Consider the following 12,178-nt stretch of genomic DNA (forward strand, 5'->3'; position numbering starts at 1 on the left):
AGCACTTGTGCCCGAGCCTTCGTGACACGATCTTCTCCGATCCTCATCTCTTTGAGTGCGTTCCACGCCTCTCTTGCTATCTCGAACTCCGCCAATGTCATCAGCACGGAATCCGGCACAGACTGGGCTATGGAGGCCATGGCACCTTCGTCGCACTCCTCGTCGACGTCGTCGTCCGTGATGGCCTCCCACACTCGAAGGGTTCGGAGAATGATCTTCATCTTCACCGCCCACACGCCGTAGTTGGCGTCGGTGAGCATCGGGTACTGGATGGGGATGTTGCGATGCGCCTGTACGTTGGCGCCGCCCGTTCCGCCACCACTTGTTGCTGACTTGCCGCCCTTCTTCACATTGTCGCCTTTCTTGTTCGCCTTGGAACCACCGTTGCCGGACGTAACCGACTCAGCGTCGCTGTCCGTCATCGTAGATCGTAGATCGTCGAGGCTTTAGATACCAATTGTTGGCTTTTGATCTCTATATAAGATCAACTAGGATCAACAATGTACACGTACGTGCTACGCTAGCCTCAAGAAGCAGGCAAGCACACAGCTTAATTGATTCCGGCCGTATGCGTAGCTTGCCGTGAACCTTGTACGTGCACCTGGCTGGATCGATCCTACTTAGCGGACCGTGGCGACGTAACTTTAGCAAACAGAAAAACTGATCGGGACGAGACTGATTTTGTGATAGCTACAGGAGCGTGTCGCTCCAACCTATAGAGACACATGAAACAAATCTTGACCATCAAACAAAATCAATCTAATGACCCATACTGCCCCGGCGAGTGCTCAACATGTCTAGCGTAAAATTAATATCATATCAAATATCAATATCGACACTAATCGCGTAATTAATACGCAAATAATATCCTATATAATATTTACATGCAATCAATATACTGCCTAATATCAACTATCTTACCTAATGTCATATACTGCCTAATATCAATGGGAAATGATTCCCCTCAACCGGCTGATTTTTTTGAAACCCATCCACCACCTCGCTCGCACAACATGTGGTCCTACGTGACATGCCACTGGCTCCTGACGATATTTTTGCAACTTCTGCAATATCATCAATGTTGCATAAGTTTCTTCCGTAACATTAGCTTTGTTGCAAAAAGACGAAGACGAAAAGAGAACTCTGCAACAAAGGCTCTGTTGCAAAAAAAACAGCAACAAAACCTAGTTGGAATATTTATATTTTTTGCAAAAAGATGAAGACAAAAAAAGAAATTCTGCAACAAAGCCTGTGTTGCAAAAAAATGCAACAAAGCCTCTGTTGCAAAAAAAATTATGCAACAAGACCTCGGTTGCAGAAATTTTTCGCAACAAGACCTATGTTGCAATGATGGAGGGCGCCGATGCGCCAGATCTGACGGCCTGTGAGCCGGCCGATCTTTTAAAAAGATCAGTCGGCGGACGCGTAGCAGTCCCCAATATCAACGCGCATTGCAACTACACCTTACTAGTTTGAAGAAACACAGTAAAAACATTGTACCATGAAAATCGAAAACAAGATGTGGGACGGGACGAAGCAGAACTGGGCCAGCAAACATAACAACTGGTATGTGGTTTGCACTAGAACACTATTATAGTATTCTTGGCTAGGAACAAAGAATAGACATTCCATGATAGTAATGCTTAGAATATCACGGCAAAAAATTATTCCCTACAAGAATCAATATGTAGTTGAATGATTAGGAGGGTGATTGTACCCCTAGCCCAACAGGGATCAAACCACATTTCCCTCGACAGTGAGGCATTTGTGCTGACTTCATCAATCTGAAGACCCGGATATGTGCTTGTACTGTGTTTAAAAAAATCTATACATAGAGCAAGGAATAGCGGGGGACGGGTGTAACAACTAACATGTACTGTTTTAAAAAATCATGAGAATTTTTTAATATAATATAAAATAAAAACATGTACTTGTTTTTAAAATTGTGCACATTTTTTAACAATCCAGGTAAGTTTTTTATTATTACTATTTTTAGAAACAAAAAATATATTTAAAATTTAGATTTTTTTTTTATTTTTCTAGAAATTCATGGAAGATATTTAAAATGCATGAACATTTTTAATCAGTGAAGTTTTGGAAAAATTCATGAATATCTGTTCTTGAGTGAGATTGATGAATATCTTTTAATATGTACTGTTTGTGTTAAAGATGCTTTTTGAGAGATTTTATTTTACTCTGTCAAAGAAAACAAAAAAACAGGCTCGATCCCGGAACGGGACCATGTGCGCGCCTAGGCCGTCCCTCGCAATGGGCCGAGCCGCACTGCCGCGCGCAGAATTCGTGGAGGCAACGCGCTCAAAGAAAATGAGGAGAGCAGAGGAAGGGCGGAGCGCCGCCGGCCACACCAACATCTCGTCGACCACAGGAGGGTCGGCACGGCCACAGCAAGATCTCGGCGACCACGAGAGGGGCGGCGCGTCTCCACTGCCTTCTAGCCACACGGGCGGTCCGGCAACTCCAGATTTTCCACGGGAGTGGAGCACGAGCGCCGTGGCGACCCCTCCGGCGACCACGGCGGTGACCCATTTTTCCCTCCCCCAACCCTAGTTCCTTCGGGGCTCCTGTAGGCCGTTTCCCATGGTGGTTCTGCTCCGACTCGGGCTCTAGCTAGGTACTCTGCAATTGCCTATCTGCAATCCGAGCCCGGCTGGGAGTCACCCCGAGGCTCCCACTTCTCATAAATAAGATGGATTCGAAGACCTCTCATTTCATCGCCAGGTTAGATCTGGATTCCCATTGTCATCTCCGTGCCCTTCCGTTTGTCTATAAATTTCATCTTCTGTACTGGCAACCTCGTAACCATCATCAGAATCAAAAAATCAATCTTTAGATCCAGTAAGAGCCGGAAGATCGATTGAACGAGACATGTCTAAGCGTCACCGCTCTGAACCCAACGGCGGCCGCACCGGAAAAAGGCCACGGCGTGTGCCAAAGAAGCACCTCTACCTGGTGCTGGATGATTGGCACAAGGGCTTCAACATCCACAAGATCGACGTGGACGCCTTGCAGGACACCACCACCGACCTGCACCATGGGTTCCCCGACCCTGCTGCTCTCCGGTTAAACGTCTTCACATGGACTTCGCCGCCATGGGCAGCGACATCTTCATCACCACCAACCCATGCTGTCCACACACTCGCACCCTCGTGTTCGACACTGAGACGGCCGGGCTCACCATGGGTCCCCGCCCACCGGTTCGACTCATCGACACGACCACCTTCACCATGGCCGCCGGCGGCATGCTGTACGCGTTGACACATCGCCATGTCCACGAGCAGCACTCTTTCGAGGCCATGTCCTGGGCGCCAATGGACAAGGACGATCCGTGGCCGAGCCCAACCATGAGGTGGTCCTGGAAAAGCGTGCCCTCGTCACCACCGTTCGCCATGGATGACGTAATCACCTCTTACGCGCTGCACCCGGACGGGCACACCATATTCATGTCCGCGCGCGACATAGCTATCATCATCTTCCAAAGGGCACCTTCTCCGTCGACACCAGGACTTCCGAGTGGAAGTTGCATGGGGATTGGGCGCTACCATTCCATGGGCAAGCCTACTATGACAACGGGCTAGACGCATGGGTCGGGCTTCACAACGACGGGTACATCTGCTCCTGTGAGGTCGCCTCCCGCAGCAGCGGCCGTGCGGTGGAGCCGGAGTGGAAGGTGACCAAGGAGAAACTGTTCCACAAGGACCCGGAGAGGCGGCTGGCATTTGCGAGGCCTGGTCTCGCGTACATGGGCGACGGCAGCTTTTGCCTTGTGGAGTCTGTGCTACGCGAGGGAGTGGAGTTTAAGTGCGCCTTTGGTGACCGTGATGGCTGTGTGCTCCACATGAGCACGTTTGGTCTTAAGTATGATCGTAGGGGACAACTGCAAACCACGCGCCACCACACTAACTCCTTTGTAGTGTCTAAGCATCTTCAGACATTTTCTCCTGTAGTGTTCTGGATGTAAAGCTATTTGACATGTTTTATGCAAACCATGTTCGAGTAATGTAAGCTATGTATTATATGTGGGCAGTATATATATAGAGAAATAAAAAGGAAGTCCACTTCTCTTGGCATTTTAATGGAACATGAGTGATTCTTTTTGCGTGTCTGTTCTCGAAAGCCAAAAACTAAAAGTGGGGCTGTCTTTTGCTCCTGCAATAACACTGTGTTAAATATGGATGGGGAAATTCTATTCTAATATCAGTTTGTTAATTAGTTCTTATTTTGAAGAAACATAGCAGAAGCTCCGCCTTTACATTACGGAGAAATTGCAGTTTTGCTGCAGGGAAATTAAATTACCTATGATGAATACACAAAAGAAGTAATGGTTACAAACCTATTTGAGTAATTTCCAGGCCCAGTTCTGGCAAAAATTGGAATATGTTCTTGAAGAATACTACAAACAGCATTAGGTCAGTATAAGGTGGTTAACAGCTTCATCAAATGACTCTGTACGTGCAAGGCTATGGTTCTTTTTAAAGTTAATCCATTGTGGTTCTACCCATGTCAGTAGCCTATATTTGTGGCTGATGTACATGCTTGCTAAATTCTTGGTGGGAATTTTACCTTCCTTCGACCATTTATCAATAGGATCTGCCTTTGTTATGTCTACCATTAAGAAATGGTACTCTCTCTGTACGCTAATGCAAGGCATTTTATGTTAGTATACAAAGGTACTTCATCCGATCCAAAATAAGTGTCGTGGTTTTAGTTCAAATTTGACCTTTATAGGCTGGGTTCCTTCTTGGTATACATTGCTTGCATGTAGCCGGTTGTAGTGTCCATCTGCTATTCCCCGTAATACTATGTATCTGTCCGTCGTGGCGGGTTGTGTTGTCTTGTGTTTTGTGGTTCTCGTATTTGTTCTTGTATAAGGGTGTCATTAATTTAACTCCGAGCCTATGTCCTTTTGTCTAATAAAACATGAACTACGGGGCTAGCTCCATACTTCTCCCCGTCCTAACGCCTGCATGCACACGTTTAGGGTGCGTTCGGTCTGGAGGAAAACACAAAGGAACCTGACCCTGTGGTATTTTCTACCTTTGGTGCGTTCGGAGTGAAGGAAAAGTTAACAGTAAAACTAGGGAAAGTCTTCAGTTTTCGTGGGATTCCTACGTATTTCACGGGAAAAGAAACATCCAGTCGGAGCTCTTGTTTCTCGCGGTTGGCCAAGGCAACGCACTGGTCTAACTATGTACAGAGCTGAAACAGCCTTGTAATCCAATATAATATTCCATCACATGCCCAAGGGAAAGGTCTGCAGCCAAATAAAAAAAATTCCAAAGCCACAGTTCGCTGCTCCGTTGATGTCCAGCTTCCTTTGATTACCGACGAACGCTTCACTCCCAGCTATTCCTCTCTTTTAAAATCCTCAGTTTTATAGGTGCTTGTTTCCCCTATTCCTTACATTTTTTTGTTCCTATGTTTTCTGATCCTGCAAACCGAACATAGCCTTAGTTCATGTCGGATGGTGTGCGCTTCGAACACCTCCAGGAGCGCCCAGGAGATGCCAATGCCGAAGAACCACTGAGGTCACACTGGCTCAGTGACAGTTCACGGTGGTTGGTGTATGACATACGCAGAGGAGCGGATCGGAGCTTAGAGAATAGACAAATAACTAAATTACTAGATTGCCCTAAAAAATTAAACTGGACAACACAACTTAGGAGTGCCATCCAAAGTCAACAGCTATGCGAAATGCACACGAGTTGAACATAGTTAGATATTAGACTATTAACTAAGTTACTCAATTGCCCTTAAAAATGAAATTAAATGGAACAACCCAACTTTAGAGTGCCATCTAAATCAAGGGTTGAATGAAATTTATACTACACCCTTTCCCCGGTAGTAAGATGTATCGTATAACCCTTTTTCTAAGGGGAAAAGTAGTGAAATTACTTCCTATTTTTTAATAATGGCAAGTGACGGCTTCATAAACTGACACTTTCAATTGGATATTTTGATCAGTTTTTGACGGCTCTCGCCTTTTTACTAACGATATACTCCGAGAATAAAGCAACATTGTTTCCTTACTTGTTGTGTAGGTCAAAACACTTTTGGAAAATGGATAAATATCCAAACAAATGGGACAGCGGGGGACAGTTTCGCTGTTAAGCAAAACTTCATCCGGCGCACTAGGAGAGAAGACAGTGCCTACTACAAGCGCCATCTGTCGTACAGGCGCCTCCACCTCCCTCTCATCTATAAAAATAACTTCTGTAAAGGGACACATAAGAGAAGAGAGGAGGAAGACATCGCAATCGCCATCTGAACACCGCAGAAGAGATTGGGAAGAGAAAAACTTCACTTATATCCATTTCGGCTTTCTTCACATCACAACCCCTTCATTCATCGACATCACCACCATAGAGAGAGTAGTTCCAACTTGTAAGGTTAGGATTTATAACTCTATTCACACTGTATCAGAGATTAAGATCACATCGATGATTCATATTGTTGCTATAATTTGTAGTATCATCGATATGGCTTTCCCCTATTTGATCTTTGTGTTTGTTGGTCATTCTTCTTATATGCGTGAGTAATGCCCATATGTGTGGGAGATGTAGGGGATTCATTTGTGCCTATTTATATGTCGTTATTTGTTAAACTAGCTATGTGATTGATTATTAAGGGTCCAAAGAACATGATCTGAGATCTACACAGATAATACATGTTGTTCAGCGACTACCCGCTAGTACTTTGTAGGAGTAAGGGATAGGAAATCCATGATAGTAGTGCTTAGAAGATTAGGGCAAATATTATTCCCTGCAGAGCGTGGAGAATAGCGGGGATGTGCGTGAACCCTGCGGGGTGTTGTGGTTTCAATGTTTTTTAACAGTTTTTTCATCGATTTTGTTTATACCGCATTTATGCTTTTTTTGTGTGTTCTTATTAGTATTTTTGTCTATTTTTTGTTTCTGTATTTTTATACATGAACTTTTTATAATATGAGATGAGATAACCTTTTTTAAAATCAATAGTTTTAAATATTGGATTTATTTTTAAAAATTCATTCACATTCACAAAAGTTATAAATATTTATTTAAATAATCTCGAGTAATTTTAAATATGCCGTAATGAAGAACTTTTTAAAATTTTGTGTATATTGATTATCAGGAATTTTTTTGTAAATTTATGAATTTACTAAAATTCAATCATTTTAAAATTTTAAACCTTTTCCAAATTCATGAAAAAAGTTATCCATTATGTATATATTTGTTTATTCAAATCTGTCTTTGTAAGAGGAATTTAAATCTGCCAAAAAAATAGGCTCAATCCCAGAATGGCCCATGTGTGCGCTCTGTGCTATCCCTCGGAACGGGCCGAGCCGCACTCCAGTTCAGAGCTAACTCACAAGAGAAACCCGCTGAATAAAGTACTACTTGTAGCCAGGCTGCCTCCAGGCGACCGGTTCCTTATGCCTGAGCTAGGCTAATCAAGTAGCCTAGGTCATCGACCAGGCTAATCAAGGTTTTGTGATCACCAGGCCAGACTAGCTTCTGCTCCTGTGGTTTCCAGCCAAACATGGTTCAGGCAGTTTTCAGGCATGGTACAGGCCAGGCGCGAACGGACGAGGACGCCATCCAAACTGGCCCTAACAGACGCGCAAAGAAAGGAGGGGAAGCAAAGGAGGGGCGGAGCACCACCGGCCGCATCAACATTTCGGTGGCGTGGCCACACCACGGGAGCGGCAGCGCGTCTCCACTGCCTTGTAGCCACACAGGCGGCCCGGCAACTCGACGACCACGGGCGCGTGGAGCACGAGCGTCGCGGCGACAACTCCGTCGACCACGGCGCGGTAACTCCGGCGACCCCCATTTCCCCCCTTATATCAATCTCGATTTCACTCTTGGTTCGAGTCCCCTCACCCAACCCTAGTTCCCTTCTGGCTCCCCATGGTGGTTCTGCTCCGACTCGGGCTCTAGGTCGTTGCCTGTCTGCAATACGAGCCCGGGTGGGAGTTCGATTAGTCAGCCCACATCATAAATAAGGGGAGGGATTCCAAGACCTCCCACTTCATCGTCAGGTTAGATCTGGATTCTAGTTACACTGCCTTCCGTTTGTCTATAAATTCCTTCTCTTGTGCTGGCAACCTCGTAACCCTCCGAATCAAATATTCAGTCTTTAGATCTAGTTAGGAGACATGTCTAAGCATTAACACTCGCACCTCGACAGCGACTGCACCGGGAAAAGGTCGTGCCGTGCGCCGAAGAAGCACCTCTACCTGGTGCTGGATGATGGGGACACGGGCTTCAGTATCTACAAGGTTGATGATGACACTTTGCAAGATACCTGCACCAACGACATGCAGTTTGGGTTCCCTGACCCTCACGTCCCCCGGTTTCCCGTGCCAGTACGCTATCTTGGCATGAGCTTCACGACCTTTGGTAACAGCATCTTCATCGCCACCAACCCACACTGTCCACAGACTCCCATCCTCATATATGATACCGGGATAGCGGGAATTACAATCGGGCCAAGCCTACCATGTTCACTGCTTGGTGGCATTGACATCTTCGTGGCCACCGGTGATAAGTTGTATGCATTGACATCTCGCCATGCCGGCGAGCAGCACTCTTTTGAGGCCATGTCATGGGCAGCCACGGGAAGCGATGAGCTGTGGGATCCACGGCCAGCCATGGATTGGTCCTGGAAAAGGGTGCCATCGCCACCGCCATTTGCCGGGGATGATATAATTTCCTCTTACGCACTGCACCCAGACGGGCACACCATATTCATGTATGCACACAACAGTCTTTATCAACATGTTCCAAAGGGTACCTTCTCATTCGACACCAAGCGTTCTGAGTAGAGGTGGCATGGGGAATGGGCTCTGCCTTTCCAAGGGCAAGGCTACTACGACAGCGAGCTAGACGCATATGAAATAGGGTTTCCCCCCGCTTTTTATTCCAAAGCAAACATCACCGATACAACTAGATAGGTGCTGGGATGGAAGCAGCACAGGCACGCCCAAAAGAAACGAAAGAGAAAAAGAAAAGAAACAAATGCCGACACCGGCGGATCAACAAAAACGAAGAAGCTTCGCGACCGCCGTGCCCACCGGGATCCTCCACTAAGCACCTATACTCCGGAGCGCCGGTACCAATCAACACCTCAAAGAAGGGACACGACGATGACGACGCTGCTGCCAAGGGTTTCCCTCGATACTCGATGAGGAGAGAGGAAGGGTACCTCCAACGCCCTCCAGGAAGGTTCGGTGGCACCCTCAGGTACCACCGCGTCGGAGTCAACTCGGCCGACAGGGATTTCTCCCGATCCCAAACCTACACCTCGGGCGATCCGGAGCACGTCACCAAAGAAACCACCACTCTGCGCCAAAACGGTCTTGAAGCTTCCGCGTCGTCTCACCACGGCACCGCGAAAGGGGCCTGCTCAACGAAGAAGAGGAACCGGGACTCGGGACAGCAGCATCGTTGGCACGCGGGAGGGCCCAACCTCCACCGTCGACGATGGTAACCGACCGGACGTGACAGCAGGAGCATACCGGTCCCGTGGGCCCATAGGTCCGGCCGGGTCTGCAGATGCCCGTAAAGCTCCCGCCTTCACGCTGCAGAAGGCATATGCCGTCAGCGCCACCACCGCGAGTCCGAGCCGCTCCTCCTCTGCGCCATGCAGAGGACGACGAAGCCACTCCAATGGCCAGCCCGCTAGGACCCAGATGGGGCCGGGAGGGCCCAGATCTGGTCCGGGGGCGCGCCGCCGGCCACCGCACCTCACCACGCCGCCCTGCCGCCAAGGGCAGCGCCGCCGCCTCGCCCACCGCCGGCGTCCGCCGCCCAGCCGAGCAGCACCGCCGCCGTCACCAGCCCCGGGAAGGGGACGAGCGCGCGGGGACAAAAGGGCCCGCCGCCACCGGCACCACCTGGGCCAGCGCCGAGGGCATCCGCCGCCGGCGGCGGGGGAGATCCAACGCGGGGCAAGAAGAAGGGGATGGGGCGCGCCGCCCCGGCCACCTCCCGGGGAGGCGGAGGAGGGGCGGGAACGGGAGGGGGAGGGGGAAAAGGGGGGCGGGAAGGGCCGGGGCGTGCGCGTCGGCGGCCGGCGGCGGCGGGAGGGGGCTAGGGCGCCGCCGGCAGCGGCGGAAACCCTCGCTGGAGGGAGCGGGACGGGGGCCTAGCGGGAGGGAGCAGAATTATACTCAGTCCGAGCTAGACGCATGGATTGGGTTCCGTAAAGAAGGGTACATTTGTGCCTGTGAAGTCGCCTCCCGCAGCCGCGAATGTGCTGTGCAGCCGGATTGGAAGATTGCGAAGGAGAAGATGTTCATCAAAGTCCCGGAGCGGCGACCGGCAGCAACAAGGGTCACTCTCGCGTGCATGGGCAACAGCAACTTTTTGCCGTGTCGATTGTATGCAGCGCGAGGGAGTGGAGTCTACATGCATATTCGATTGTTGCATGCTCCATATGAGCACGTCTGGCCTTAAGTATGATCACAGGGGAGAGCTGCAAACCACGCGCCACTGCTCTAACTCTTGTGTAGTGTCTAAGCATATCCTGTCCTTTTCTCCTGCAGTGTTCTGGATGTAAGAGGTGTTTTGCTTGTTTTATGCAAGCCCTGCTGTGTAATCTTGATGTAAGCTGCTGTGAATGTGATATGTGGCACTACGAAGAGTAATAAAAAGAAGTTGGTTCCCTTTTGCAATTATCTTGAACCTGAGCCCCGAGATGCTCACATGTTTCAAGAAGTAGAAGCGCTGTACTTTTGCTGCTTGCGATATCATGATTGACAGGGATTAGAAAAGGTGGTGCAACTAAAGTAGTGTTTATTCATTTTTTCCCTCCAAAGATTAGATAATCTTTTTTACATAAGCCACAAATAATTTCTTTTTAGTGGATTTTTTATTTACATTATTACATGAAAAAAACAAGTAACATAATTTTTGAAACGTTAAAAGAAGTAAATTTTCTATGAGCTAACACAAGTAAAACGGGCCCAAGTAAAACATGTGGCATGTGCTACCTCTTTGCATTTTGCCGCATTTTTATTTACATTGTTCCATGAACAAAAATTTGGCCAAAGTAAAAACAAGTCCAGAAGTATATGTTTGTTAGAGGTTTATTTGCCCAAGCAACATTTTATTTAGTCAAACCATTTTTCGTTAAACATGGGTGCCTCTATGCTATAAAAATGGGCTGGTGCCACCACGCGGGTGGGCTGGTTTCTCTTTGGGTCTGGTTATTTCCTCACGGCCCAACATCTATTCGGCAGCCCAGATTTTTTTTACTAGAAACTGAATTTGGGTGTGCACTCTGTTAACTGAAGAATAAAAACAGGGGCATGAACACTGAATAATTTTCCAAATTGCTGCTTCGACTCAGTTGCATCAACTTGGCATGGCGCACAGATCACGTCCTCTACCCTGACAGACCTAAATGCCCATTCTAATGACGGATGAACAACAAGTACAAGAAAAACAGAGCAATGATACAATAATAGAACCACCTGCCATGATATTTGTTTGCTTCTGCAAATCGATCATCTGCATTAGATGTTTGTTGATCTTCTTCAGTTCCTCGTTCAGTTCGGACTGCGCCTGCAGTTCAGCATCACACGCATACCTCAGCATGGACAGGACTCTGCCCACCCCTCGCCCATCCGAGCTCCCCAAATTCTCCACAGAAATTGGCAGCACCCCGCCCAAATTGAGCTCACAGGTTGCGACCCCGCTCGAATCAATGTAGCCCTCAAACTGAATCCTCTCAATATATATAATCACCCATTCACTCAAAATTTGTACATTTCTTCTGGATTTGAAAACAACAACATGAACCTTAAATCTCAAATTCGTTGTGAAAAAAATAAATCTGGAGAAATCAGAGCAAACAACAGCGAAAGAATGGGCTAAGAACTGAGATCTAACCTTGTCAATCCTTCCTGCCATTGTTTTGCTCAAGCATTTCACAAATTCGCGCCCAAGATTGCCATTCTCATACGTCTTACTGACCCACCGTATAAGAAGCTATGTGCGTGGGCACTCAGGGAACCTTGTGAGCGGCACTGGACCATGATATCGTCATTTTGAGTGCGTGGCGGAGGAGCTAGACACCTGCGCTATGTCGCTAGAGAAGAGAAAGATCGGGGAAAGGGGAAGCAATGGGCGGTGGCGGGCGGACGGGCACGGGCGGTCGTCTCTTCTAGCTA

The 12,178-nt window shown here is 47.9% G+C and overlaps 2 pseudogenes; both read left to right on the top strand.

The window, feature by feature from the left end:
- Positions 1-2,752: 2,752 nt before the first annotated feature.
- Positions 2,753-4,000, top strand: LOC123040493 (uncharacterized; annotated as a pseudogene).
- Positions 4,001-8,158: 4,158 nt separating this feature from the next.
- Positions 8,159-10,563, top strand: LOC123040494 (uncharacterized; annotated as a pseudogene).
- Positions 10,564-12,178: the final 1,615 nt, after the last annotated feature.

This window comes from Triticum aestivum, chromosome 2B (assembly GCF_018294505.1).
Source record: "Triticum aestivum cultivar Chinese Spring chromosome 2B, IWGSC CS RefSeq v2.1, whole genome shotgun sequence".
In the NCBI taxonomy this organism is placed as follows: Eukaryota; Viridiplantae; Streptophyta; class Magnoliopsida; order Poales; family Poaceae; genus Triticum; species Triticum aestivum.